The sequence below is a fragment of the Camellia sinensis genome, unplaced genomic scaffold (genome assembly GCF_055761805.1).
Source record: "Camellia sinensis isolate YWXY unplaced genomic scaffold, ASM5576180v1 Unanchor4, whole genome shotgun sequence".
Classification (NCBI taxonomy): Eukaryota; Viridiplantae; Streptophyta; class Magnoliopsida; order Ericales; family Theaceae; genus Camellia; species Camellia sinensis.
The window spans coordinates 15738713-15766489 of NW_028129277.1; the positions used below are offsets into that span (position 1 = coordinate 15738713).

At 43.2% G+C, this 27777-nt stretch overlaps 1 long non-coding RNA gene across 1 annotated transcript; it reads right to left on the reverse strand.

Moving 5' to 3' along the window:
* On the reverse strand, window positions 1-27567 carry LOC145816729 (uncharacterized). Its single transcript, XR_014358813.1, has 4 exons — window positions 27332-27567; window positions 27182-27224; window positions 26553-26629; window positions 1-680 (listed from the first exon to the last, which is right to left on the reverse strand). It is a non-coding gene; the product is annotated as an uncharacterized LOC145816729 (long non-coding RNA).
* Between the last annotated feature and the right edge of the window lie 210 nt (window positions 27568-27777).

Genomic DNA, 27777 nt, shown 5'->3' on the forward strand with positions numbered 1-27777 from the left:
AAAACATTAAAAAAAATAATATGAGAAAATTAGTGAATACCCATCCGCGACCCATCATCGGTGGAGATTTAAAAAAATATCATTTATCCTACCCCGACAGACAAGAAAAAAGGAAAAAAACCCATTTATTTGGATTAGGTCTCCATAAATACTGGTAGAAATAAGATAGGTGTTACTCATCCCAGAAATATGTCTTCTACCAAACAATTACTACTAAAACATGCTCTGGTTTAATACCGCCGGTGGTAGGGGTAAGGATCCAACTCTTCGTCTTCAAAGCTGAAGTTCAATTCCTGCTGCAATCCTCTCTAGTGAATGATCTACGAGTCCATTGTAAGTCAGTAAACCTACGGCTTGCAGTGGACTAAGATAGCCTCCCCTCAAATAAATTCTCTAACCAAATATATATATATATATATATTATTCCTCATTTCATGATAGAGCCTGGTTATTTCCTGTCCTTCCTACTACCCAATCCGGCTGTTGATTTTGATTATAAAAAGTTGAGTTCACGCTCAAACAGAGTTTAAATCCGTCACAGCCAGAAAAAATCATCTGGCCCTATGTATTTGACCGAATGTCGACATGGCAGCCACTGACTTGTCTTTGAACCTCCCAACTTGCCCATTAGTTAGCATGGATCCCAACCTTAGTGTGCTCTCTCCAAATCTGCTACCCACCTGGCCATTGTACAAGGAGATCATTTCATCAAATGCTGAAAAGAAAAAACTAATGAAATCAAATAATAAATGCCTGCATCATAAAGCTGCCTTTCTCAAACTCCAGAGATGGAGAGGTGGAAATCCAGACCTTCTTCGTTATTTAGGGGAAATACGAGAATAGATAAAATAAGGGAATTTTGGAGAGAAAAAAACATATATATATATATATATTATAGATTGGCATATCCTGATAAATAATACCATATCCATCTTCCTAACCTTTTTTTTTTCTTTCTTTTGACATGTATTTCTCTTCCTAGTTATTTTCTTCAGGCAATTTGATCCATACTAGCATACAGATATTCCTTAAAAGAATCCCAATATTCTAAATTATGATCAAAATTAAAAATGTCACTGGAACCAAATTCAAAGTAGATTATTTAAAAATCAAAATTTATGGAAAGCGTCCACAATGTTTCTAAACCATGCTTCACATTAATAGCTTTAATCGATCTCCATGTTCTGCAATCCATCAAAGATGAAGATAGATACCCTTGTCCCATTCACAAGTTTCATAATTCATAAATAAAAACTAAACGCTCCACTAGGCCATTAGAAAACATGCAATGACTAAAGTTGCTTCAAAAGTCGCTCTCAATTTTCCCTTGTCAACATGATGATTGACTGAAACACCAGTCACAGCACCAAAGAAAATATTGTTGCATCATGCCAATTCAAAGATTATAAGCAACATATTAAATTATTGACATGTTTTGGTGAATTTTTGCTTTCTTACAAGCTTTCCCATGTGTTTTCCATCATAGGAATGTCTAGCTAATGTAGTTTACCATGTATTAAACAGAATTTTTCGTCTCATACATTTCTAAATAACGGACTAGAGGTCTATCAACAACTGCTTATTATTTGATCAAGTCATTACAAGAGAAAACAACAAAATAAATTAGAGCCATTTTCAGCTTTTTCTAAACCAGTGACTTATGATATGCAATAAAGTTTTGAGATGATAGTTTTCTGCAAGGAATCTGATGTAATATATTAGATTGTCTCAATTAGAGCCCTTATTCAAAGAATTACTACGCCAACAACACAACCGTTTCCTATTGTATGAGAGGATTCAAGAATACGGTCTAGAAAATTCGAAGATCTTTGAAGAGCCTTGAAGAAAACTCGAATTATCTAGAAAAGATAAGAGGCTTAAATTATTCAACAATCACAACTAAGAACACAATAGCAAAGAAATGATGGAGATAAGAAATTGGGTGAAGAAGAAGACAAAGTAGTTACAGAGAAAATAATGGCAAGGCTCTCCCATGGATCTCCCATTTTCACTCTCAAGGTAGATAATGGAGAAAGGAAATTAGTTCTTTCCCAAGAAATGTCTCTCCAAAATCCAACCCTTATAAAGCTATGGGTGGGTGCTATTTATAGGGGCACCTCATGATGTAGGATGGAACTCATGTGTAAGGCACATAGGGAATATTCTCTCTAACCACCTTATCCGAGGAGGTGACCTCTCTGAGGATGAGGAAAACCCTTGAAGAGGAGATCAATGTCACGATCCAAACCCGCCCCTAAGGGTTTAGCACTGTAACCGGTCAGTAATCCGTGATTACCGAAGGCCTGCTTAATAGTAATAACAGTAATACAGAGTATAGGGGCTGGCGGAAGCCAAAACAGTAAATGAAAGATGTCCAATGAGCTGTGATAGTCTGTATGCAAAAAGACTTTTTATAACCTATTCACATTTGAAACAAAAGCAGTATGTACATACATCAAATATAGGCATTTAGGTTAGGGACCAAATCCCTAACATAATAGTACAGTACAAGTCTATACAGTATTACAAAACAAAGACAGAATGGTGAACTGAGACACCCAAAAAAGCCTAAGCTTGATCACCCTTGGAACCTCGCAGTGAGGCACGTTGGTTGGCTTGACAAAAAGGGAGTTTAACCCAACGCTCCTAGCTCCGATCCGGTGCCTGGACACCTACATATATATATATATATATATATAAACAGTGAGCTAAAGCCCAGTGAATAACAGTTGTGTAAAGAGGTTAGGAATGAATGTCCTTTCAGTCAGTAAACAGTCATATAAACGGTCATATTGGTCATTTAGAAACCATAGCAGTTTAACGTGGTACATCCAATAGCAAAATAGTACAGTAGGTCTTGAAAGACCGAATAGTCAGTTGATAGCCATCATAACAGTAAACAATAATGGTTCCAAACATGGGAATCGACAGAGATCTCTGTGACAGTAGCAGTAATAGTAAACTAACAGTAAATTGCTATGGATACCACGGATACAGTTCATAATTAGGACAAACATTCATTCAGTAAGAAATATCATTTCAGAAAGCGGTACAGTAGTTCATTCAGAAAACATTTATGATTGAACATATCTTTACAACATTGTTACTCACAGAGTTCTGGGCTACAGATAGGCTAGTGCGCGTCCTCGGATGCCAACCCTACACAGTTACAGGATGAACACACACTAAGTTGCACGTTTGGGAAACAACTTAATCCCTAACTTGACTTGGCGTGGTTCTATAGCATTATCATCATTAAGATGTCTTAAACTAGGCCTAGGAATGCCTAGGATGGAATGAGGATGCAAAGATGCACTTTAAAACACTTTTCAAAATTTTCAGAAAACAGGGGTCTCGCTCGAGCGTGGATTTCTACGCTCGAGCGGACATGCAGACAAAGGAGCTCCGCTCGAGCGTGACTTTCCCTGCTCAAGCGGACTACAAAAGTACTGGATGCATGAAATTCACGCTCGATGGGTGCTCGTCCTCTGCTCGAGCGTGCATTCCCTCGCTCGATCGGACTGTAAGCACATGCAAAGTACTGGATGCACGCATTTCACGCTCGAGTGGTACTCTCCCCACTCGAGCGGACTGCATGACCTCTGAGTGTACGCTCGAGCGTGGGGTTCCCCGCTCGAGCGTGGATCCATAATGTGGAATTTCTAAATTTGTCTCCAAGCATGAAACTCAACAATTAAAGCATCGAATTCGATCCTTTTGGGCTAATTTTTTGGAAAACACTTTAAAACTCATAATATGACATGTTTCAAAGATCAATTTGAGCAATCAAAGCCCAAAGGTAGTTCAATTGAACACAAATTTCAAGGAGCTTTTATGAACAAGACTTAAATGTAACATGCATGAGCTTAAATGAATTTAAAGCTTCAAACACACGATCAAATGAGCCAATCCTTTCAAAAACATGCTAAATTCATGGACCAAAGCTAGAATATGGACATGCATGTGAGGATTTCCATGAAATCAACCTCAAAACTCAACAATGTGAACATGCATGCATGATTCATTACTCAATTCAACATATTAAGCTAATTCTTGACTCTACTCTTCAATATATCATGAACCATGCAAGAACTAACTTAAATACAAGTTCAAGAAGATGGTTCCTCTCCCTTATGCCTTGAATTCAAGATGTGGAAGCTCAATTATGCAAATTTCCTTCAACTCTCTTAATCTCCAAGCCAAAACAAGATGACATCAAGCTTTCCTCCTATCTCTCTCTCTCTCCAGTCTATTAGGCTCAAGAAATGGCTAAACAAAGTGCTAGAAATAAAGCTCAAATGTGTTTTATGAAGTGGGCCACTAAGTGGCAAAATGGTGATTAAGGCCAACTATTGTAACTTAGCTTATTTAATCCAATTTAGTCATTCCAAATCAAATTCCAATTAAATTTATCATAAAATCACATAAATTCCAATTAGCATAAAACACTAATCAATTTTAGATTCGGCCGCCGATAAGGCCTTCAATTTACAGTTCGAAACTTAAAACATGAACAAATAAATCAATGACAAACAGAGAGAAATGCATTTAAACTAATACACTCAATCAATCAGTTCAGAATGTCAGTCAAATCAGTTACTTAATCATGTTCAGTCACAGTTTAGCAGTAATCAGTGGTATTATCAGTAAACAGTGGTGAGGGTTGTCACAGTCTCCCCTTCTTACAAGGAGTTTAGTCCTCCAAACTCGAATTACCTTCATTTTGGAAGAACATTGGATCCAGAGGGAACAGTTCAGGATATCTCTTGATCATATCGTCTTTCTTTTCCCATGTGGCATACATGCCACCATGGTTTTGCCAATCAACTTTCACTAACCGAATTTCTTTGTTCCTTAACTTCTTGATCCGTCGGTTCACAATCTGAATAGGTCGTTCTTCATAAGTGTAGTCATCACTTAGCACTACACGGATAGGCTCAATAACATGGAAGGGATCCTGGAGGTAATCCCTTAACACAGAAATATAGAAGACGCTGTGCATATGCTCCATTTCAGGAGGAAGTGTTACTTGATACGCCACTGGATTAATCTTTTCAATAATCTCGTACGGTCTGACATATCTCGGCGCTAACTTGCCTTTAACCCCAAAACAGGTCTGCCCTTTTATCAGTGTCACTTTAACAAAAACATGATCACCTACTTCGTACTCTCTGTCTCGCCTTTGGACATCCGCATAACTTTTCTGTCGGCTTTGTGCGGTTTTCAGTCTCTGTTGAATCAGTTTCACTTTTCCAGTGGTTTCATGTACAATTTCGGGCCCAAGCAAAGGCCCATCTCCAACTTTTGCCCAGCAGATAGGAGATCGACATTTCTTGCCATATAAAGCCTCAAAAGGCGCCATACCAATGCTCGAGTGAAAGTTGTTGTTGTAGGCAAATTCAACTAGAGGTAAATGGCTTTCCCAATTTCCTTGGAAATCAAGGACACACATTCACAGTAAATCCTTCAGAGTCTGGATGGTTCTTTCTGACTGGCCATCTGTCTGAGGATGGTATGCACTACTCAGTCTCAGTTCAGTACCCAATGCTGTCTGTAGGCTTTGGCAAAATCTCGATGTAAACTTCGAGTCCCTATCAGAAACAATGGACACAGACACTCCATGCAATCTAACAATCTCATCAATATAAATTATAGCCAATTTGTCCGCATTGTAAATTGTTTTGACAGGTAAGAAACGAGCAGATTTAGTCAATCTATCAACAATAAGCCAAATTGAATCCATACCTTTACTGAAGCGAGGTAAACCGACAATGAAGTCCATAATGATATGTTTCCATTTCCACTCTGGTATGGATAAGGGTTGCAGTAAGCCCGCGGGTCATTGATGTTTAGCTTTAACTTGTTGGCAATGAAGACATTTCAACACAAAATCAGCAATTTCTTTCTTCATTCCCGGCCACCAGAAATTCAGTTTCAAGTCTTGGTACATTTTCGTATTTCCTGGGTAGATAGATAGTTTCGAATTGTGGCCCTCTTGCAAAATTCTTCTTTTCAATTCAGAATCATTTGGTACACATAATCTTCCCTGGAATTTCAACACATTCTTCTCAAATTTAAAGTCCGGCCTCGGTTTGGACTCCCGTTCATTAATGACTTTTCTCAGAAAGTCATCTTGTTGCTGTTTCTCTTTAATCTCCTCAATCAATGCCGGTTGAGCAGAAATAGCAGCCAATATTCCACCTTGTTCACGCAAAACAATCTCAACTTCAAATTTTTCAAGGTCACCTAGCAATTCTTTCTGTCCAGTGAGTAAACAGGCTAAATTTCCAATCGATTTCCGGCTGAGTGCATCCGCAACGGTGTTAGCTTTCCCGGGATGGTACAAGATTTGCAAGTCATAGTCTTTTATCAATTCTAACCATCTCCGTTGTCTCATATTCAGTTCTTTCTATGTGAATAATATTTCAAACTCTTGTGGTCTGTATACATCTCACATGTCGCCCCATAAAGGTAGTAACGCCAAATTTTCAGTGCAAACACTACTGCAGCAAGTTCCAAATCGTGGGTCGGATAGTTCTTTTCATGCGATCTCAGTTGTCGGGAAGCATATGCAATCACTTTACCATTCTGCATTAAAACACATCCCAAACCCTTATAAGAAGCATCACTAAATATTGTAAAACCATCCGTACCTGAGGGTAGGGTAAGAATCGGTGCAGTCACAAGTCGAGTCTTTAACTCTTGAAAAGCTGATTCTCTCTGATCAGTCCAGTCAAATGATATCCCCTTTTGAGTCAACTAAGTCAATGGTAAGGCAATCTTGGAGAAGTCTTTCACAAATCTCCTGTGATACCTGGCTAAGCCTAAGAAACTTCGAACTTCTATAACATTTGATGGTCTGGGCCAATTCACTACTGCTTCAATTTTCTGCGGGTCAACTATAATGTCGTCTTTACTAATCACATGTCCCAAAAACATTACATTATCAAGCCAAAATTCACATTTTGTCAGTTTAGCATACAATTTCTGTTCTCTTAGGGTCTGCAAGGCAATTCTCAAATGATGTTCATGTTCTTTCGTGCTTTTGGAATAAATCAAAATGTCATCTATGAAAACAACTACAAATTCATCTAGGAAGGGTTTGAAAATTCTGTTCATAAGATCCATAAATGCAGCAGGTGCATTAGTAACTTCGAAAGGCATATCTAAGAATTCATAATGTTCGTACCTCGTTCGAAAAGCAGTCTTTTCAATGTCCCTTGTCTTGACTTTCAATTGGTGGTATCCAGATCTAAGGTCAATTTTGGAGAACACTTGGGCACTCTGTAACTGGTCAAATAAATCATCAATACGAGGCAATGGATATTTATTTTTCACTGTTACCTTATTCAATTCACGGTAGTCAATGCAGAGTCTCAATGAGCCGTCTTTCTTTTTCACAAATAAGACCGGCGCGTCCCACGGTGAAGTACTGGGCCTGATGAACTTCTTATCTAACAGTTCTTGCAGCTGAACTTTCAACTCTTTCAATTCCGTAGGTGCCATTCTGCAAGGAGCTTTAGCTAATGGCTGTGTACCCAGAATCACATCAATGGTGAACTCAATCTCCCTATCAATCAAATCCCCTAGTAAATTATTTGGAAAAACATCTGGGAATTCTCTGACTATAGGAATACTGTTCACATTAGGTTTAGCATCAGTAGATACAGTCAATACAGAACATAGATACCTCTTACACCCCTTTCTAATCAGTTTAAAAGCTTTCATGGATAAAATCGGATATGGGGGAGGTACTACTCCAACTCCGTTAAACACAAATTCAGGCAGTCTAGATGGACGAAAAAGAACTTGTTTTGTTACACAGTCTATGGTAGCATGATATTTCGTTAACCAGTCCATTCCCAATATCACATCAAAGTGATCAATATTCAAAGGCAGTAAATCAATATACAAATGAACACCCCCAACAATAATTTCACATGTAGGGTACATATAAGCACAAGTCATAGACCCTCCAACAGGTGAAGATACAACTAGCAGATAGTTCATAGGTTCTAGTGGTCTATTTAATTTTCGCGAAAAGGCATGCGATACATATGAATGTGTAGACCCCGAATTAATCAAAACATAAGCATTTTGAGCACAAATTGAGTGTATACCTGACACAATGGTCTCGGTATTCTGTACATCTCCCAGTACGAGTGCAAACACTCGGCCTTGCCTCACATGCTCTTTTCCGATAGCTTTCAGATTTGGTTTCGGTGCAACAGTTGATGCTGCGATGCTAGCTGTAGCTTTACTATTGCCCTGAGAAGCAGAAGGGAAATCTTTGACCACGGGGCCCACCTTGCCACACTTGTAACAAGCACCTGAAATTTTATAACAAATCCCTTTTTGCCTCTTACCACATTCGGAACAGGGCGGTATGGAACTATTTCCCTGACTGGAACTGGTTGTTGAACCCGTATTTTGCTTTTTGTTCTATGGGTTGTTCCGGCCTTTCTAAAATTTAAAGCCCCGTCTCTTATCACGCCACTCAGTCGCTGGTGTTTCAGTTTGTTTCAATGCTTCGATGTTTGACTTAGCCATTATTGCTCGGTCAAGAACATCTACATATTTCAGTAGTTTCAGAACATTAATTCTGTCAAGTATTTCAACATTAAGGCCGCTTTCAAACTTCCTGGCCTTTTTGTAATCAATATCAACCATATATGGTGCATATCTGGCGAGTTCAGTGAATTTAGATTCATACTCTGCTACCGACATGGTGCCTTGTTTCAGTTGTTCAAACTCAGTTACTTTGCGGTCTCTAACACACTGTGGAAAGTATTTCTCAAAGAAGGCTCCCTTAAACTGAGCCCAATTCATGGCAGTATTGGTGTCGCGGACAAGCATCCACCACCTTCTGGCCTCTTCTTGCAAGGTAAAGGTGGCCAGTAGCACTTTGTGTGCTTCAGAACATGGAAACACTTCAAATAATTTTTTAGTTTCAAGAACCCATGCTTCGGCCTTTAATGGTTCAAGGCCTCCTTGGAATGATGGCGGTTTCATTTTACTAAACTTCTGTGTTAGAGCAATTATGTCATCATTCACATTCGGTTCCGGCTATACCGGAGAAGGTGGGGGCTGTTGGTTCTGTTGTTGCCTTAAGGCCTCAGTCAGCAGTTCAACTGTTCTTTCTAATCTTGCCATTCTGGTGTCAGATGATTTAGTTTCATCAGTAGTTCTTGCATTCTCCATTTCACTATAGGCAATTATGGCAATAATAAACATAGGCAGTTGCATACTTTAAACGTATTAACACATTAGCACATATATTCATGTCAAGGCCACACACACTTTTCATGCTCATGCAATGCCCTACTTACTTTTCTAGGACATCCTATAGCTCATTTGGACACGTGCGTGCAGTATAACTCGTGGTTTAATATTGCTTTGATACCACTTTGTCACGACCCAAACCCGCCCCTAAGGGTTTAGCACCGTAACCGGCCAATAATCCGTGATTACCGAAGGCCTGCTTAACAGTAATAACAGTAATAAAGTGTACATGGGCTGGCGGAAACCAAAACAGTAAATGAAAGTTGTCCAATGAGCTGTGACAGTCTGTATGCAAAAAGACTTTTTATCACATATTCACATTCGAAACAAAAGCAGTATGTACATACATCAAATATAGGCATTCAGGTTAGAGACCAAATTCCTAACATAACAGTACAGTACAAGTCTATACAGTATTACAAAACAGAGACAGAATGGTGAACTGAGACACCCCAAAAAGCCTAAGCTTGATCACCCTTGGAACCTCGCAGTGAGGCACGTTGGTTGGCTTGACAAAAATGGAGTTTAACCCAACCCTCCTAGCTCCGATCCGGTGCTTGGACACCTACATATATATATAAATAGTGAGCTAAAGCCCAGTGAATAACAGTTGTGTAAAGAGGTTAGGAATTGTGGAGAAGTGGTTTTGGAAATACTCTTCAGATCCTGGGAGACGCTAGTGATCCTCAGCTAGTCACCTAAAAAGAAACAAACACTATGGTCGAGGGTGCCGGAATTAGCACTCCGACGGACAAGTTAGTTCAGACACTCAGAATAGCTTGTCTACTAAGTTTTGTGAAGTAATTCTTACATACCTTTCTAAATCTGTGGTTCTTGTATTTATACTTGCTTTTTGGGCCTCGGGGCCTGAGCTTACTTTTATCCCATTCCCCTTTTATTCATTCGGAGCCACTAACCTCCATCTATTCGGCTTTCCTAACGTATTCGGCGTCCTAGTCACGCAACATGAAGCCGAACAGTATCTAATTTATGGGGTACGCATCTTCCGACTGTTCTACTTATTCGGCTCCCACAATTGCCCCCAAGCACTTCACCGACGACAGTTAGTTGGAGTGCTTGGTTTTGAATTTCGAAAAGTCGGAGCCAAAATTCGGCGGCTGACCTCATCCTCATGCGGATATCTAAGTGCACCCCTTTCGGTTGTCGTGTCGACCTCCCGCCTCCTCGTATGTGTCTATTTATTGCAATTTAAAATTTTGGCGTCCTTTCAAGTATGTATTTTATGACGCTCATCGCTGGATTGCCTTTTGAATCGTCCCTGAAACTCTCTTCTCCGATATCCTCTTCGTCCTTTGTAAGTTCTCTCATCCCTTGCTTCGAAGACTCTTTCTGGTTTATTCTTTCCTTGGCATATTCTCATAAACTGTAGGGTATGGCGAAACATTTAAAAGACCTCCTCTCGTCAGATCGAATTGCTGGCTTTAAACGTCATTTCTCCATTCCTGATGACGTCCGTCTGTCGCTTGTGGCAGACGGCACTCTTGATATGGAGAGGGAGGACAAAACCACGATTGTCTTTCCTCTTTTGTCAATTGCAGAGGGTGGAGTCTGTTTCCCCCTTCACCCATTTCTTAGGGCTGTGCTTCGCCATTGGGGTTTAATCCCTTCCCAACCTAATGTGAATTTCTTTAGAATCATAATGGGGGTTATAGCGCTCAACCGTTGCCTAAGAATTAACCTTGGCATTCCAGCCATCCGGCATTGTTATGCCTTGGCTAAGTCTTTTGGTCGGCACGGGCGTTTCTTCCTTAGGGCCAAGGATATCGACCATCAACTGATTACTATGCTTTCCAGTTCTGGAAAACGAGTTGATGATGTTATGGTCGTTGTCCAGGGTAACTGGGAATTTGGCAAAGGGGAGGATCACGTCGACCCCATTCCTAGACGGAGGGGCGAGCCAGGTGGCTGATTGCCTTCTCGCTTTTATTATTTATTCGTTTTCGTTGTAAAGCCTCTTCTTTGAAATGTTACGGCTTGGCTTGTGCAGGGAGCAATTTGAAGAAAGTTCTGTCTTCAACTGATGGCGCCATTCTTTCGGATATTGAAGTCACGCTCAAATATTTCAACCGTCGAAGTCTTCAGAAACAAGGCAGGGCGGCCCACATTCTGCTTCGTTACCAGCCGACATATACGACCTTCTCGGCGGCGGAAAATATCCCGATTCCGGAGGGTGAAGATTCTCTCATCGCTCTTATTTTTTCCGACTTCAAAAACTTGAGGCAAGTTGGTTTTGGAGGGTTCGATTCGGAGCGGGATGTAGCTAATGTTACTAAATCAGATCAGTCCAAAACCGAGTCTGACGCAGTATTGAATTTGGCCGATCCCCCATCCACTTCGAGTCGAGAGGATCTTTCACTTGACGGCATTTTTTACGGCTTAGAAGATATTCCTGCCGCAGACCCTGAAGACATGGCCGGGTTAAGCCTGGCAAAACTTGCCAGGAAGGGGAATGCAAAAAGGTTGGCCGCGCGGCGAAGAGCGGAGGCCCTTCCGTCTAAACTACCACCCGCCACCGAATCTCAATTCTCCCTGCCTGTTAGTGAATCAGAGTTCTTGCGCGTTGAGGTGGAGACGGCGGAAAATCGGGATGCCGAATCTACGTTGATCGTGCAGGCCGACCAAGAAGTTGAGGCAGAAAAACGCCCTGCCGGGTTTGAGGTCGGCTCAGAAGAACACGGCGGCAAACGTCCTCGATTAGAGGGATCGGACGTGATCGTTCCTTTTGTCATTTAACTGATGATAAAAAACATGCTGGTTTCTTCTGATGCTTTGGCACTTAAAGATCCAGAAGTCGCATTCAGCTTGGCTACGTCCGTGTCGTTGCCGTCTGACAAGGAGGCTTTCCGGGTGGAAACGGATCTGAATGCGACAGCACTAGCCGCCCAATCGGGACTTTTGGTACATATTTGAACTTGGCTTCATTTAATCCAAATACTGTTGAAGTTATGGTTTTGAATTCTTGTTTTGCAGACCGTCGAATGGATAGCCGATATGGGCCGTCGCCATGGCGACGCCGTCAAACAGATTGGTCATTTACGCAAGGAAGTTGAAGGCCAGAGGAGAAGGGCCGAGGTCAAAGCTTTGAGGGCAAACAAGGAAGCCTCAAGGGCCGACGCCAAGATGGAGAGGGCTCGTTGCGCGGATCAATTGAGATCGGATGCCAAGAAGAAGGCGGACGCGAGCGAAGATGCGCTCAAATTGGCCCAGAAGGCGATCTCCAAACTGGAGGCTGAGTTGGCTGAAATGAAGGCGGTGAAGGAAGCAGCCGACTCGGAGTCTTCCAAAGTATTCGAGGCCTGGAAAAATGCTGGATTCGCCGAGTACGTGGACCAAGTCCCCAAGTTTGAAAATCGGGGATTCAAACATGGCTAGCACAAAGCCCTCGCTGCTACTAACGCTTCATTGATTATGCCAATACCATATGAGCAAGTGGATGTTGAGCCATTGGAGTCTGATTTCGATGGCTGATCCAATTGACTGACATAGTTTTTAGGATGTCGAATGTATTTTTACAGTTTTTAATTTAGTATTTTTCATCTGCTGCTACAGTCATAGTTTTTTGCTAGGCATTTTTATGCGGGCTTATAGCTTTTTGTTTGGTAACTTGAGTATATAAAATTTTACGAGTTGTGCTCAATCGGCTAAGGAAAATGTTGATGAATGATATTGCTTTCGGTTATGCTTAGATCGGCTGCTTAGCTTAGGTATTTGGCCGATCAAATTAGTAAATCTGCCCTTGCCTTAGCCAGGGCGCGAGCTTGGGAAGCCAAGTGGGCGTAACTCGTGGGCTGGCTGAGGCACAGATGGATCGGCGCTTGCGCTTGAAAACATGGCCGAGCAGATTAGTAAATCTGCCCTTGCCTTAGCCAGGGCGCGAGCTTGGGAAGCCGAATGGGCGTAACTCGTGGGCTGGCTGAGGCACAGATAGATCGACGCTTGCGCTTGAAAACATAGCCGACCAGATTAGTAAATCTGCCTTTGCCTTAGCCATGGCGCGAGCTTGGGAAGCCGAATGGGCGTAACTCGTGGGCTGGCTGAGGCACACATGGATCGGCGCTAGCGCTTGAAAACATGGCCGACCAGATCAGTAAATCTGCCCTTGCCTTAGCCAGGGCGCGAGCTTGGGAAGCCGAATGGGCAGCACAGATGGATCGGCACTTGCGCTTGAAAACACGGCCGACCAGATTAGTAAATCTGCCCTTGCCTTAGCTAGGGCGCGAGCTTGGGAAGCCAAATGGGCGTAACTCGTGGGCTGGCTGAGACACACATAGATCGGCACTTGCGCTTGAAAACATGGCCGACTAAATTAGTAAATCTGCCCTTGCCTTGGCCAGGGCGCGAGCTTGGGAAGCCAAATGGGCAGCACAGATGGATCGGCACTTGCGCTTGAAAACATGGCCGACCAGATTAGTAAATCTGCCCTTGCCTTAGCCAGCGTGCGAGCTTGGGAAGCCGAATGGCATAACTCGTGAGCTGGCTGAGGCACAGATGGATCGGCGCTTGCGCTTGAAAACATGGCCGACCAGATTAGTAAGGCAAATCTGTCCTTGCCTTAGCCAGGGCGTGAGCTGGCCCAGCTCGTGGACTGGACAATTGTCATCCGACTGTTGACGTTTGGGATTACTGACGTTGCCTCGGGAGAGCTACAAACATTTGAAGGATAAATGGGGTGGGTACACGCCAGAGGCCCTACTTATTTCCGTTCAGGCAACTTGGGTGGAACAAAGATTGACTGAATCAGACGCCATAATGAGTCGCAGTAGCGAGCCAACGAGCACGGGAAGAAGAACGCCCAAGGATCGGGAAACACAGTAGCCCCTTAGTCATCGAAGCAGATCACCCCGAAAGGACAAGGAACAATGGGGAAATTCTTTGCGCCCGCGACCGAAAATTGAGCCTGATGCGATGCCACGACCGTTGAGTTTTCTGATTTTTGTGAGGAATAGACCAATGACGGAGGCGGATTCTATCATTAAAGACCCAGATGTGGCAGTCGAGTTCACTCGACAGATATTCCCGCCGGAAGTCCAACAATTGATGGTCGGACGTCGAGATTTCAAAGTATTTCGAGACGGCATACATGGGGCCGTAAAAGGACTATATATTGCTTATGAAGTCGGCATGCGTCTGCGGGAAGCGCGTTGTGAGAGTGAGAAAAAGAACGAAAGGAATCGCAGTTTGGAGATTCGCGTGGAAAGGCTGAGCGTGAGCTTTGGGAGTTGAAGAATGTTCAAACGAGCATGTCGGTGGCGGCCGGTCAATCTAAATTGGTTGTTGCAGAGGGAGTGACCAAACGGACCTCAGGTTATGAAAAGGGGTTTCAGGACGGCCTGAAGGTCGGGATAGAGAAGACCAAACAGGACCTTGCTGAGGAGGTCTGCCGATGTGAAAATCGTGGATTCAAGCACGGCTGGATCAAGGTCCCTTCAAACCGAGGAAGCTCTCAAAGCTATGGGCATTGATTCGGCCTCGCCCCTGTATCATCGCCACTACTTTCCTTATTCCGATTTCGACATTGGGAAGAGTGACGATGAGGGTGCCAAATGAATAGACTTCGCGCTCAATGTTTGTATTTGGTCTTGAAATGTCATGTGTTTAATTAATCGTATTATTTCAACTTACTGGCAAGTTTTGTGTTGTGTGGCGTAAATGTTTAAACATGCATTGACCGGCTTGAATTAAGAACGATTCAGTGAATATTTATTCGGCCAATGAAGTGGTCTGAATACATCTCTCAAAAAGGCCAATCTGGATTCGGAGCCTTAATCGGCCCTAAGGTGTCGTGCACCAAAAGGGGCTCCGAATCCGGAGGCTTTATTTTGGCCAATCGTGATATCCACGAAGGGCGCTCCGAATTCGGAGTCTTAATTGGCACTAAGGTGTCGTGCACCAAAAGGGGCTCCGAATCCGGAGACTTAGTGTGGCCAACCATGATATCTACAAAGGGCGCTCCGAATCCGAAGGCTTAATCGGCCCTGAGGTGACATGCACCAAAGGGGGCTCCGAATCCGGAGACTTAGTTGGCCCTAAGGTGACATGCACCAAAGAGGGCTTCGAATTCGGAGGCTTTATTTTGGCCGATCGTGATATCCACAAAGGGCGCTCCGAATTCGGAGTCTTAATCGGCACTAAGGTGTCGTGCAACAAAAGGGGCTCCGAATCCGAAGACTTAGTGTGGCCAATCGTGATATCTACAAAGGACGCTCCGAATCCGGAGGCTTAATCGGCCCTGAGGTGACATGCACCAAAGGGGGCTCTGAATTCGGAGGCTTTATTTTGGCCAATCGTGATATCCACGAAGGGCGCTCCGAATTCGGAGTCTTAATTGGCCCTAAGGTGTCGTGCACCAAAGGGGGCTCCGAATCCGGAGAATTAATTGGCCCTGAGGTGATGTGCACCAAAGGGGGCTCCGAATTCGGAGACTTTATTTTGGCCAATCGTGATATCCACGAAGGGCACTCCAAATTCGGAGACTTAATCGGCCCTAAGGTGACATGCACCAAAAGGGGCTCTGAATCTGGAGACTTAATTGGCCCTAAGGTGACATGCACCAAAGGGGGCTCCGAATCCGGAGACTTTATTTTGACCAATCGTGATATCCACGAAGGACACTCCGAATTCGGAGATTTAATCGGCCCTAAGGTGACATGCACCAAAAAGGGCTCCGAATCCGGAGACTTAATCGGCCCGGAGGTGGCATGCACCAAAAGGGGCTCCGAATCCGGAGACTTAATCGGCCCTGAGGTGACTTGCACCAAAGGAGGCTCCCAATCCTAAGGCTTTATTTTGGCCAATCGTGATATCCACGAAGGGCGCTCTGAATTGGGAGGCTTATTTTGGCCTTAGAAGGCTTAATCGGCCCTTAAAGGCTTGGGGGCGAGCTTGAGAAAACGAGAAGCTTTGTATTGCAACGGTGGAATATGTACAAGTATCAAGCCCACAAGTCGGGTCAATGATAGAATTTACGTAAATGTGTTGAATTCCAAGGCCGTGGCAGGCTTCTTCCTGACATGTCTGAGAGTCGATATGCCCTTGTTCCTGCGATGGATTCTATCTGATAGGGACCGTCCCAGTTTGGACCCAATTTTCCATCGGCCGGTCTCTGGTCGGCTGGAAGTACCTTCTTCAGGACAAGCTCCCCTGGCATGTATCGGCGCAACTGAACTCGCTGATTATATGATTTGGCGAGCTGCTGCTGATACCGTGCCATGGATGCCAGGGCGCGGTCTCTTCGCTCTTCGATCAGAATCAGATCTAGGAGAAACATCATGTCGTTTCGGCCCATATCAAAAACTTGCGATTTTAGAGTTGGGAGCCGATTTCCAGGGGTAAGATTGCCTGGGTTCCAAAGCATAGAGCAAACGGCGTTTCTCTAGTGGATCTCCTCAGTGTAGTACGATGAGCCCACAATACACTCGGCAATTCTTAGACCCATTTGCCTTTAGCCTTTTCCAGTCTCTTTTTGATGCCGTCCAAGATGGATTTGTTAGAGGCTTCGGCTTGACCATTGCTTTGGGGGTAGGCCGGTGTCGAGAAGTAAGGCCGAATGCCATATTTGCTGCATAACTCTCGATATACGCCATAATCGAACTGGGTGCCATTGTTTGAGATGAGAGCTCTCGGAATGCCGAATCGTGTTATGATGTTTCTCCATACAAAGCGTTTAATGTCGGCATCTCGTATATGTGTTAAAGCCTCTGTTTCGACCCATTTTGTGAAGTAGTCTGTCGCGATGATTAAGAATTGCTTGTTCCCTGGGGCCCTGGGCAACAGTCCTACGATATCAAGTCTCCACTGAGCAAACGGCCAGGGGCTGGTGATAGAGTTCAACTCTTCAGCAGGCAGATGGGTTAATGGGGAGAACTTTTGGCACTGTTCGCATTTTTTTACATAACTCTCCGCATCAGCTCTCATTGTCGGCCAATAGTATCCCTGCGTTATAGTTCGATGGGCCAGGGAGCGTCCGCCAGAATGGGCACCACAACTGCCCTCATGTATCTCTGTCAGAAGCTCCTCCGCTTTGTCGGGGTGCACGCATTCCAAATATGGACTAGAGAGGGACTTTTTGTAAAGCCCTCCTTGCAGATCCAAATAGTATCGCAGGCTTTATTTCGCAGCTTGTGTGCTTCTTTTTTGTCCTCTGGGAGTTGTTCAGAAGAGAGGAATGCAGCAATGGGGTCCATCTAGCTTGGTGCGGATTCTATAATGTTGACGTGGATTTCCTCCGAAGGGCCAATATTTGGCTCCGGGACGAAACCTACTTCGATGGTCCGTTTGATCTCAGAATTGATGGCGGAGGCTAGGCACGCCAAGGCATCCGCGCGTGTGTTCTGGTCGCGTGTTATTTGGTTCAGTTCGTGATGGTCAAATTTTGCCAGCAAGGAATTGGCCGTTTTCATGTAGGCCACCATACAGTCGTTTCTTGCCGCGTATTTCCCCTTTAGCTGATTGATTACCAATTTTGAATCACAAAACACAAGTAGACACCGAGCGCCGAGAAGGTGCGCATTCCGCAGACCGGCTAGAAGGGCTTCGTATTCGGCTTCGTTATTTGATGCTTCGAAGCCAAGCTTGATGGCCTGCTCAATTACTGCGCCGTTTGGAGACATGATTACAACTCCGGTGCCACTGCCCCTTTGGTTAGATGATCCATCATAGTATAATTGCCAAATATCCCCGACATAAATTCTCCAGTTCGACTTTGGTAGAACTTCAGCCTTTGGTCGAACTTCATCAGGTTTGAGGCTGGCAAGCTCGCAGGTGAATTCGGCAACAAAGTCGGCCAGCACCTGCCCCTTGATTGCTGTTTTAGGTAAAAATTGAATGTCGTATTGGCCGAGTTCAAGAGCCCATTTTGAAACACGTCCTGATGCTTCTGCACTCCGTAGAACTGATCGGAGGGGATAATCTATTAGCACCCTAATGCTATGTCCCTGGAAGTAATGCATCAGTTTTCTTGCCGCCATGACTAGGGCTAAGATGAGTCTTTCCAGCTGAAGGTAGCGTGTTTCGACGTCAACCATTTCCTTGCTTACATAATACACTAGCCGTTGCTCCCCCTCCTCTTCTTTTAACAGTACGGCGCTGACGGCCCTATCGGAAACTGCCAGATATAGGATGAGCGGGTCACCAGCGGCGGGTGTTTTCAAGAGAGGTACTAAGCGGAGGTAGGTCTTGAGTCCGTTGAAGGCTGATTCGCATTCGGCGGACCATTCAAAAGCCTTACCCTGCCGTAGTGTCTGAAAGAATTGTCGGCAGTGATCTGTAGACCAGTTGATGAACCTAATGAGTGCTGCGGCCATCCTCAACAACTTTTGGACTTCTTTTACTGAATGCGGGGAGCTGAGTTCCAAGATTGCTGTGACTTGCCTCGGGTTGGCTTCGATTCCTCGATGATTGACGATGTAACCAAGGAATTTGCCAGAGCCGATTCCGAACGCACACTTGGAAGCGTTCAGTTTCATTCTGTATTTGCGTAAGATGCTGAATGTCTTTTCTAGATCGGCTATATGACTCTGTTCTTCTTTGGACTTGACCACCATATTGTCGATGTATACTTCCATAGTGTGGCCGAGTTGCTCTTTGAACATGGCGATGACCAATCTTTGGTAGGTTGCCCCTGCATTCTTCAGCCCAAAGGGCATAACTTTGTAGCAATAGGTTCCTCTTGGGGTGAGGAAGGCAGTTTTGTCCTGGTCATCTGGATGCATGGCGATTTGATGGTAGCCTCTGTAAGCATCGATGAAGCTCATGCGTTGATGACGTGCCGTCGCATCGACGAGTTGGTCGATTCTAGGTAGAGGAAAACAGTCTTTGGGGCAAGCTTTGTTCAGATCCGTGAAGTCGACGCACACTCGCCAAGTCCCATTTTTCTTCTTCACCACCACTGTATTGAAGAGCCATATAGGGTAAGTGACTTCTCTAATTGCCCCGGCGTCAAGCAGTCTGTCTACCTCCCCAACAACGGCGGCAGTGTGCTCCGCGGCTTACCGTCGGCCTTTCTGAATGATTGGCTTACATTTCGAATCGACATTCAGATGGTGCTGTGAAACTGACGGGTCTATTCCCGACATTTCGTACGGAGTCCACGCAAAGACGTCAAGGTTGTTGAGCAAGAAAGAGATCAGCTGCTGCCTGTCGGCCTGATTTAGAGAGGCGCCGATCATGAAGAACTTTTCTGGGCTGCCATCAATGTCAACTCGGTCTAAATCTTCCGTGGCCTTCTCATTTGGATACTGCCCAACATCGTCCAGGATCTCCCGATTCGGCACCTCAATGGAGTTTACTTGCAGTTCCTTTGGCGTTCTGGCGGCAAGGAGATAACATGCTTGTGCCGATTTCTAGGATCCACGGATTTGCTCAATGCCGTGTTCTGTTGGGAAACGTAGCAGTTGATGATAGGTGCTTGGGACGGCCTGTAAGGTATGCAACCACGATCGCCCCATGATGAGATTGTACGGCGATGGCAGCCTGACGACCAAGAATTCCACGTCCATCGTTCTGGAACCTGCTCGAACGGGTAAGCTGATCTTTTCCAATGGGTACTCTGGAGTGGCATTGAAGCCGAAAAGTGGATAAGGAGACAGAGTCAGGTCTGACTCGCTGAATCCGAGTTTGGTGAAGGTTTTATAATACATAACCTCCGAGGTACTGCCCTGGTCGATAAGAACGCGTTCGACGGTGAACTGGTTTACGCGCAGCTCAACAACCAACGAATCGATGTGAGGGAGTGTTACACCGATCAAATCAGAATCCTCAAAGGTGATACTTGGCATTTCTCGGGGCCGCTTTTCTGGCGTGAGTTGCTGTTGGGGGCTTGGATGTGATTGGATCACATAGCCGGGGCTGCTGGCAGGATGCATATCATATGGACGGTGTCAAGCAGAAATGCATCTTTCGGACGAGCAGGTGTTTCGACCACACTCCTCCGCACGCATTGGTGGAGACGTTCGTCCTTTGCCAACTCCTCAAGATGATCTGTTGAATCATGGCGACCGTCAGTTTCTTGCTGTCGGGTCCAAGATCGTCGATCATCTGCCCTTGGGGGTCGCTCAGAAGCCTGGCGCGCCGTTTGTTTGGATTTTGCTATTTCCAAGGCTAGATCACGACGAAGGCGTTCGTTCTCAGCGATGATGTTGTCCAACCTCTGTTTGGTTTGCCTAGCTTGTGCCATGGTCGTTTGTATTGTCTTTTACGTTGAGTTTGGAGATGAGCAGAGGTCCGACGCAAGTCTTGCTGCGATGGTTCTTGGTCTAAGCGAGTTTGTTGGAATGAGGTCACCTCTCTGTGCGGTCTCGTCAGTGGCTATCGGAGGATCTTTAGTCACGCCTGCCATGGATGTATTTGAGTATTCCCACAGACGGTGCCAGTTGTAGAGAAGTGGTTTTGGAAATACTCTTCAGATCCTGGGAGACGCTAGTGAACCTCAGCTAGTCACCTGAAAAGACACAAACACTCCGGTCGGGGGTGCCGGAATTAGCACTCCGACGGACAAGTTAGTTCAGACACTTAGAATAGCTTGTCTACTAAGTTTTGTGAAGTGATTCTTACTTACCTTTCTAAATCTGTGGTTCTTGTATTTATACTTGCTTTTTGGGCCTCGGGGCCTGAGCCTACTTTTATCTCATTCCCTTTTTATTCATTCAGAGCCACTGACCTCCGTCTATTCGGCTTTCCTAACGTATTCAACATCCTAGTCACGCAACATGAAGCCGAACAGTATCTAATTTCTGGGGTACGCATCTTCCGACTGTTCTACTTATTCGGCTCCCACAGGAATGAATGTCCTTTCAGTCAGTAAACAGTCATATAAACGGTCATATTGGTCATTTAGAAACCATAGCAGTTTAACGTGGTACATCCAATAGCAAAATAGTACAGTAGGTCTTGAAAGACCGAACAGTCAGTTGATAGCCATCATAACAGTAAACAGTAATGGTTCCAAACATGGGAACCGACAGAGATCTCTGTGACAGTAGCAGTAATAGTAAAGTAATAGTAAATTGCTATGGATACCACGGATACAGTTCATAATTAGGACAAACGTTCATTTAGTAAGAAATATCATTTCAGAAAGCGGTACAGTAGTTCATTTAGAAAACATTCATGATTGAATATATCTTTACGACATTGTTACTCACAGAGTTCTGGGCTACAGATAGGCTAGTGCGCGTCCTCGGATGCCAACCCTACACAGTTACAGGATGAACACACACTAAGTTGCACGTTTGGGAAACAACTTAATCCCTAACTTGACTCGGCGTGGTTCTATAGCATTATGCTCATTAAGATGCCTTAAACTAGGCCTAGGAATGCCTAGGATGGAATGAGGATGCAAAGATGCACTTTAAAACACTTTTCAAAATTTTCAGAAAACAGGGGTCTCGCTCGAGCGTGGATTTCTACGCTCGAGAGGACATGCAAACAAAGGAGCTCCGCTCGAGCGTGACTTTCCCTGCTCGAGCGGACTGCAAAAGTACTGGATGCATGAAATTCACACTCGATGGGCGCTCGTCCTCCTCTCGAGCGTGCATTCCCTCGCTCGAGCGGACTGTAAGCACATGCAAAGTACTGGATACACGCTCGAGCGGTACTTTCCCCGCTCGAGTGGACTGCATGAACTCTGAGTGTACGCTCGAGCGTGGGGTTTCCCACTCGAGCATGGATCCAAAATCTGGAATTTCCAAATTTGTCTCCAAGCATGAAACTCAACAATTAAAGCATCGAATTCAATCCTTTTGGGCTAATTTTCTGGAAAACACTTTAAAACTCATAATATGACATGTTTCAAAGATCAATTTGAGAAATCAAAGCCCAAAGGTAGTTCAATTGAACACAAATTTCAAGGAGCTTTTATGAACAAGACTCAAATGTGACATGCATGAGCTTAAATGAATTTAAAGCTTCAAACACAAGACCAAATGAGCCAATCCATTCAAAAACAAACTGAATTCATGGACCATAGCTAGAATATGGACATGCATGTGAGGATTTCCATGAAATCAACCTCAAAACTCAACAATGTGAACATGCATGCATGATTTACTACTCAATTCAACATATTAAGCTAATTCTTGACTCTACTCTTCAATATATCATGAACCATGCAAGAACTAACTTAAATACAAGTTCAAGAAGATGGTTCCTCTCCCTTATGCCTTGAATTCAAGATGTGGAAGCTCAATTATGCAAATTTCCTTCAACTCTCTTAATCTCCAAGCCAAAACAAGATGACATCAAGCTTTCCTCCTATCTCTCTCTCTCCAGTCTATTAGGCTCAAGAAATGGCTAAACAAAGTGCTAGAAATAAAGCTCAAATGTGTTTTATGAAGTGGGCCACTAAGTGGCAAAATGGTGATTAAGGCAAACTATTGTAACTTAGCTTATTTAATCCAATTTAGTCATTCCAAATCAAATTTCAATTAAATTTATCATAAAATCACATAAATTCCAATTAGCATAAAACACTAATCAATTTCAAATTCGGCCGCCGATAAGGCCTTCAATTTACAGATTGAAACTTAAACATGAACAGATAAATCAATGACAAACAGAGAGAAATGCATTTAAACTAATACACTCAATCAATCAGTTCAGAATGTCAGTCAAATCAGTTACTTATTCATGTTTAGTCACAGTTTAGCAGTAATCAGTGGTATTATCAGTAAACAGTGGTGAAGGTTGTCGCAATCAACCTCTCGGCGAACCCTTCTTCTTAGCCATACCTAACCAATGATCCCCAATCATCCCAAGGGGTCAGGGGTAGTCCCAGAAGACAACCTGAACTACCCCTAACCCTTCTGCAGTAGGACGTCCTGAACAGTGGCTTTCTTATGGACTCATTCAACAGAATTCACTTGGGCCCATTTGGCAATAATTTCTCAGAGCTCACCAAAATTTGGGCTTCGATTGGGCCCAATTAATTAGTATGCTCAAGTTAATCCCTCTTACATTTTGCCCCTTGCATGTATGAGAAATTTTGAATTTCTCGAACATGCATAATTCCACTTCTTCCCCTATGTTTCGCATCACGCCCTCTGGAATATATTGTCTTCATGGCCTATGGATAAAGTTGACTCACCGTAATTTATGGATAAAATTGACGATTAATAAGGTGGAATTTTTTTTTTCTCGTGCCACTGATTTTTTTAGAACATGTGAAAATATTTTTTTTTACTCCAAACAAAAATAAGGCACTCATCGAAATACTTCTCCACTTCAAGAAAAAATAAAGCACCCATTATCCTTCATTTTTTATTCTTGAAAAGATAAGGCTCACATTGTTTTTTAGTCAAACTTGACTTTGCTTTTTTTTTAACTTACATAATTTATGTAGATTCTCCAGAATATTCGAAGGCATATTACATACATATATATATACATCCTTAGCACACCTAACGGGCCATCAGAATCAAACCTTCCCTTTTGCTCTTATTTATTTATTTTTTTATGATAAGGACAAAAACCCTAATCCTTCTCTTTTTGGCAAGACCCATTTCGGCCCTTTCTCTCTCTAAAACTAAGACCAACCCTGCTTTCTTGCAAACAAACAAATCTTAAAAATTGGGCCTCCTCATATCTATATATGTATATATATATTTTGCTTGAAGGCAACAATACAGAGACCCACTCAACGATTGAAGGCAGCAACGCACTCAAATCCAAATTTACGATTGAATGTGGCCATTCACATCCAAATTCAATAAAGCAAAAATGGAAAACAAGCAATGACTCACTCCACAATTGAAGGCAGCAACATAGAGACCAGTAGTGAGACCAAAAAGGTAGCCAACAAGCAACAAAGCCCATTTCGGCAAAGCACTATCGCCGAGTACGACATCTCTATCGTTATCTTTCCAATTCGAATGATTGATGTTGAGTCGGCGTCCCAAAAACCTTCGATCTAATCATTTCAACAGATCTTCAATTTGTCTATTACTCTTATGAGATCCTTGACTTTCCAAATCACTCTCCAAAGCCGAGAAATTCGATCCCAACAAAATGTTGTGATCTCTAAATTCGCCTCCTGACATTTCAATTTCTATCCGAACACCACTGTCGTCGCAACCCAAGCTTTGCACCAACACCAACCCAGCTTGCCATTGACCGACTCATCGTGGTCGTTGGTTTTCTCTCACACTTAGCCCATACGCGTGGCTTTCAACCTATGCTGCATGCTCCGTTACTCGCAGTCTTGCACCAATCCAGCACCTTGCCACTACGCCATTTCAACGCGAGCTACCTGCTCCGTCTTGGGCTTATTCTATTCTTGGCTTCTCTCTTTCTTAGAATCAGCGGCGACTAATGCCAAATCCAGACTTCACATTTTTGGTACTGCTCCGTGGTGGGACTGCCGTTGCTCGCTACAACTTGAGCCGCTGATCTGCTCAGTCCTGAACACAGTTGGCTCTTGCGTGCATTGTTCACGCCGTGGCTTGTTGCTTTTTTCTTTTTCTTTTTTGGCTGAAGAAATCTGGCTTTCGTTGCCCTGAAATTTATACTATTGAGCCTTGAAATTGTGTTCGATAAAATAGATTTGTAATATGTTTTCTTGGACTTGCAATAATTTAAAAATTTGTTGAATCTTGGTGGGCTTGTTGAAGGCCATTGCAATTTGTTGTTGAACACCATTGTTGAAAATTTGAATGTTGAAAGCCATTGCAATTTGTTGTTGAACACCATTGTTGAAAATTTGAAGAGAATAGAACAAATGTGTAGTTGTTGATGTTGCCCCATTCCGATAATGCCTGAATCATGATCTAAAATTGATATTGTTTGCCGGCTCTAGTATTTCAGGCAAATAAATTCTTGTGCGAAGTCCATGACCCAAAGACCTTCAGAACCCACACTAATGAGAGCAAGGGTTGTCCCTCGGAAGTCTGAACGGAAGCAAAACTGTCCCTCAGGAGTCCGAAAGTAGCATACACCCTACTTGGCAAGAAAGATCCCTTTGGAAGGCAACCGGGTCTACCAAGCTTGCACCAACAGAAGCAAAGATTGACTCTCGGAAGTTCGAATGGAAGCAAGGTTGTCCCTCAGAAGTCTAAGGTTGTCTCTTACGAGTCCGAATAGTAGCACACACCCTACTTCGGCAAGAACGATCCCTTTGAAAGGTAATCGAGTCTACCAAGCTTGTATCAACAAAAGTAAAGATTGTTTCTCGAAAGTTCAAGCAGAAATAAGGCTGTCCCTCAGAAGTCCGAGCAGAAGCAAGGCTGTCCCTCGGCAGTCTGAGTGGATGCACACTTCTACTTCGGCAGCTAATGGAAGCAAAGGCCACGACTTCGGGGCCCCAAGAACACGCACTAATGAGAGTAAGGGCTATCCCTCGGAAGTCCGAACAGAAGTAAGGCTGTCCCTCAAGAGTCTGAATAGTGGCACATACCATACTTCGGCAAGAAAGATCCCTTCTAATAGGTAACCGAGTCTCGAGGGCTGTTCTTCGGAAGTCCAAGTGGGAACACATACTCTACTACAATAAGAAAGATCCTCGAAGCTCACACTGATGGAAGTGAGGTCTGTCCTTCGAAAGTTTGAGTGGGAGCACACACTCTACTTCAACAAGACAGATCCTCGAAGCTCGTACTGATGGAAACAAGGGTTGTCCCTCAGAAGTCCAAATGGAAGCAAGGGCTGTCCTTCAGAAGTCCAGGTGGAAGAACACTTCTTTCTTTAGCAAGAAAGATCCTTTTCAGCTGGCAACCAAGTCTATTACTCCTCATTCTTCTTCAAGAGCTCGTACTGATGGAAGTAAAGATTGCTCTCTAGAAGTCCAAGAGCAGGCAAAGCTATCCCTTGGAAGCCCAAGTGGATGTACACTCTTTTGTTTGACAATCAATGGAAGCAAAGGCTATCCCACGGAAGTCCGAGTGAGAGTACACTTCTACTGTGACAAGAAAGGTCCATTCAGGTTGGTAATCGAGTCTACTATTCCTCTTTCAATAAGCAATATTTTTATTTTTTATTTTTTATTTATTTTTTTTGAACAGCAAATACACAACAATGCATATCCTCTTTGGTTGACAAGAAAAATAAAACAACAGAACAGGAAACATGAAATCAAACAATAAAATGGACACTAAAATGAAATAAATATTACCTAGTTTTGCAAAAACCTCAAATCAATGGGAGAAAAATTATATATGAAATTTGAAAAGGAAAAAAAAAAGATTTAAAAAAAGATTACATCATTCGCAGATTTAAAGAACATAGAAGAGAAGAGAAGAAGAGAGGAGAAGAGAAGACCATACCGTCGTTGTTGCCGTCCTGCAGAGCTGCCGATTGTCGCTAGATCGTCGTCGTTGTACGGTCGCCACGGCCAATCGAGCTGATGGAGAGAGACAAAAGACAAGAAAGGTAGGGTTTGGTTGTTTCTCTCTCCAGAATAGAAAAGAGAACTGCACTACCAAAATAATAATAATAATCATAATAATAAAAGGTATATGGGCGGGTCGGGCATGCACGGTTTAGGCGCGGGGATTTGGATCAGGTTCATGCCAAATATGCCTGTGTGTTTCTTTGGGCTAGATTTCTAATATTCATATAACTACTCTGTCATCCTTCTGAGTTTATGCCAAGTACACTAGCATTGTAGATAAATAATCAAAAAAATAAATAATTAATTAAATAAAACAAATACATAGCAAATAAATAATCAAATTTTATTTGTGTCGTCCCAATGAAAACCAAACATAAAAAGATTATAACATAAATAATTAAATCCGCAATATTTTTTTATTTTATTTTTTATTTATTTATTTTTTGAACAGCAAATACACAACAGTGTGTATCCTCTTTGGTTAACAAGAAAAATGAAACAAAAGAATAGGAAATAGGAAATCAAACAATAAAATGGACACTAAAATGAAATAAATATTACCTTGTTTTGCAAAAACCTTAAATCAATGGGAGAAGAATTATATCTGAAATTTGAAAAGGAAAAAAAAAGATTTAAAAAAAGATTGCATCATTCGCAGATTTAAAGAACATAGAAGAGAAGAGAAGAAGAGAGGAGAAGAGAAGACTGTACCATCGTTGCTGCCGCGCTGCAGAGCTGCCGATTGTCGCTGGATCGTCGCCGTTGTACGGTCGCCACTGCCAAACGAGCTGATGGAGAGAGAAAAAAGACGAGAAAGGTAGGGTTTGGTTGTCTCTCTCTCCAGAATAGAAGAGAAAACTGCACTACTAAAATAACAATAATCATAAACATAATAATGAAAGGTATATGGGCAGGTCGGGCATGCACGGATTAGGAGTGGGGGTCTGGATCAGGTTCATGCCAAATATGCCTGTGTGTTTCTTTGGGCTAGATTTCTAATATTCATATAAGTGCTCTATGATCCTTCTGAGTTCATGCCAAGTACACTAGCATTGTAGATAAACAATCAACAAATAAATAATTAATTAAATAAAACAAATACACAGCAAATAAATAATTAAATTTTATCTATGTCATCCCAGTGAAAACCAAACATA